General features: G+C 39.5%; 1 long non-coding RNA gene across 1 annotated transcript in view; it reads right to left on the minus strand.

The window, feature by feature from the left end:
- Positions 1–999: 999 nt before the first annotated feature.
- The window catches only part of LOC108523046 (uncharacterized), a 63,553-nt gene continuing 60,912 nt past the window's right edge, over positions 1,000–3,640 (minus strand). The window contains exon 4 of the long non-coding RNA XR_001883680.1: positions 1,000–1,178. This is a non-coding gene — a long non-coding RNA (uncharacterized LOC108523046). The remainder of the gene's footprint in view (positions 1,179–3,640) is intronic.

Raw genomic sequence — 3,640 nt, forward strand, 5'->3', positions numbered from 1 at the left:
CCAGATCCATGATAACTCACTATTGCCATGACAACAACAAGGAGGATAGTGTTAAACCATGAGAAACCACCCTCATGATCCAATCACCTCCCACCAAGCCCTACCTCCAACACTGGAGACTGCAATTGAACATGAGATTTGGCTGGAATGTAGATCCGAACCATATCAATGGGTAACTTGAATAGCTGTTAGAATTAAAGGAGATGAAGTATAAAATGCATTTGCTTACAGTAGTTCAGTGCATGTTACTTTCCTTCTCTCCAGGTCACCTGTCCCAAGGCCAACACCTGAGCTTCTGCCTGAGCCCACTTATCGACATCAGGTATCTGCCAATTCGTGTGGTCCTATACCTACATTTCTTGGCACAAAGGATGGGATCTCACCTCTCTTGTCTTCATTACCCAGAAGAGTTGTTGAGTAAACGCTTGTGGGGTCACAATAGCAGGGGGTGGACTCTGACCATTTCTCAAGCCCTGGAAGCCATCTTCTAAAAAGGAGGCTGCTCAGAGTCCTCCAGGAAGGGTGAGGGATGGAAACTCACCCCAATGCTGCCACTTACCTGGAAAGGTGACTTAGGCTCTGTGAGCCTGAACTTGGTTATCTGTGAAATGGTATGGTCAATACCATTATTATGGAGCTGTCCCCAGCTATAAATGAGAAAACCTGTCCAGAGAATATGGCATTGAGTAAGAGACATCAGCGGCCCTTTAAATGCTGAGACACAGCATTAGGAGCTGGCTGAGTCTCAGGGCCAAGAAGGCATTGTGAAAAGTCATTTCCCATTGTTCCTTTTAATAAGAATCCAGATATGTACAAGAAGGAAGCAAATATCTTTGATATGCCTTGAGTTGAAAGTTTCGGAGACAGAAATTTCTCTACATTTTGGGCATTTTCAGAAGCTGATTTGGGTGTACTCAACATCATGGATCTGAGCAGACTCAAATCATTCTTCCCTATGATGGGAAGAATGTCTTTAAACTTACCTAGTGAGCTCAATGATAGATCGCACCAGGAAACAAGAAGCCAGTGATGCTTGCCTAATGGCTGCTCTTGGACTGCTCAGTATATTAATATATTTATATGAAAATTCTGGGCCCATTTGCTGTCACCAGGGCAGGGGCCCTCAGGTCTTGCATTATCCAGCGATATCACACCAGGATTTCAGCCACCTCTGCTTTCTGGAGAGGCAAAAATCCAAGAGTTACTAGCATTTCCTTGAAACACAATTGTCCATTTTTTCATTCACTAACTATATATTGATCTCTAAATCCATACTATTATGTTTGAGGCATCTAATGAGCTCTAAATTGTCAATAAGAGGATAAGAAAGGCAATGAATATATAGGCGACTTCAAAGGTTAAATTCGAGATGAGATGGTCCCTTCATATAATTTTTAAACTTTTTCAAGAAATTGAAGATTCAAAAAAGTTTATTCCTGACTCCTCATCCTCCCTTTAGCCACAGTATCAATATTCATCTTATCTCTCTCTCTCTCTCTCTCGTGTCTTTCTACATTCCCTGATAATATTCGTCACTTCCCACTGACTCCTTATACCACTACACTATGGCTTCTGTCCCCAAGATTGCAATAAACATCACCTTACCAAGGTCATAATCCACCTTTTCATCACTAGGTTCATTTTTATATATAAATATATTTAAATACAAAGTATTAAATACTGTATAATGACTTTCTAAAATGCATGTGCTCTTATAGACTGCGGCTTTAACTTAACACAAATCTCTGAGTTTCCCAGGCTCTGTAGCATGACGTACTGGACACAAATCCAAGCTGTCCCACTCCCTTATTGTATAGTCTTAGGCAAAGGCCTTATGTTCCAAGTGCTTTTTGGGTATTCAGTCATTTAATGCTCACATGCAAAATACTGCTGCTAATGTCCATTTTATAGATGAGAAACTAAGGAACAAGAAGAATAAGAATAATAAGAATACACTGGCCATTTTGATTTTTTCTCTATCTTTATTGGCGATTAGTATCTGTACTATGTCTATGGTGTAAACTCATGTTTATTCACAATCAGTGACCTTCAAGGTATGTTGTTAGTAAAGTTTACCAATCATTTGACCTTAAGATAGGAAAATTATACTGGTTTATCTGAGTGGGCCCAATGTAATCATTAAAGGCAGAGTCCTCGAAAGCAGATGTGGAAGAGGAAGTCAGGGAGATTTGAAGTGTGAGAAGAACTTGATGCGCTACTGTTGGTTTGAAGATGGAGGGGGCATTATGAGAAGGAAGGTGGACGGCCCCTAGTTGACAGTCAACAAGGAAATGGGGACCTCAGTCCTACAACTTCAGGAACTGAAGTTGAGCTTGGGAGATGATCCCAAGTTCCAAATGAGAATGCAGCAAACTGACACCTTGATTTCATCCTTTTGAGACCATAAGCAGAGAGCCCAGAAGAGCTATACAATGCCTAGACTTCTTACCCATAGAGACTATAATAAATGGGTGTTATTGAAACAACTAAGTTTGTGGTAATTTCTTATGGCAGCAATAGAACATGAACATACTTGGTAGTTTTTGGTCAGATGCCAGACATTGTGAGTTGTACTTTGTTGGGTGCTGAGTATGTACTCCTATAAAGTTTTATTCTGAAAACCAAGTAAGTTATTTGGAAATAATTGGATCCTTTCAAGGCTTTTATCTTATTTTAAGGGTGAGTCCAGAACACCTTTTATTCTAGGGCTATTTTAGCTCCACTACTAAGGTGACACCCTTCTTGGGACTCTAGGTGATGTCTTCTATGTTACAAGGTTTTCCCACTCTGGCTGGGACGAACAAGAACAATTCCTAGCCCTGTTTGAGCTCTGGGAATTGTTCAGCCTATTGCTTTCTAGTGGTTCTTTTCCTGATCTTAGATTTTTTTGTTTTTTGTTTTTGTTTTTTTCACACATGCTCAGATCAATTCTTAATCAAACACCCAAGGACCTCTTTGCAATACTGTGTAACTCTTTCTTTGCAGCTATCAACTCTCCAGAACTCTGCCTACAAATTCTAGCCACATTGGTCTACCTGAATTTCAATGTTTCCTCAATTTAGACCAGTTAGTTGATGAAATTGTAGGGCTTGCTTCGTTTCCTCTCTCTAATAGATCACAGTCTTGCCCTGACTGTTGTCTAATGTCTGAATGCTATCATATACCGTGTTTTGTCCAGATTTCTGGATGAAAGGCTAGATTCAGTTTCTAGTCCTCTCTTATTGCTGGAAACAGAAGTCTCCAGGGAGCATTTTAAATATTAAAGCATGGATTCCATCCCAGAATGTTCTGGGGGGAAGACATGGATATTGGGTATTTAAAAAGCTCTCTTAGTGATTCCAATGTATAGTCAGGATTGAGAACTGTGGACCTGAATGGTCTATAAAACACTTATAACAAAGGTTATGAGACTATAAGCCCAGCCAAAATCAGAATAATCTTTGCATGATTTCCTTGACAAATAAAACTAACTTAAGACTGCTGGTTCAATAAAAACAGAATAATGTAAATTATTGACAAGATGCCCATGTATTTAAGGTTTTGTTAGGTTGGTGCAAAAGTAATTGTGATTTTACCATTACTTTTAATACTTAGGTGAACACCTAATGATCACAGGCTTTAAAATGGTTAACAGAGAAAT

The sequence above is a fragment of the Rhinopithecus bieti genome, unplaced genomic scaffold (assembly GCF_001698545.2).
Source record: "Rhinopithecus bieti isolate Rb0 unplaced genomic scaffold, ASM169854v2 scaffold_72114, whole genome shotgun sequence".
NCBI lineage: Eukaryota > Metazoa > Chordata > Mammalia > Primates > Cercopithecidae > Rhinopithecus > Rhinopithecus bieti.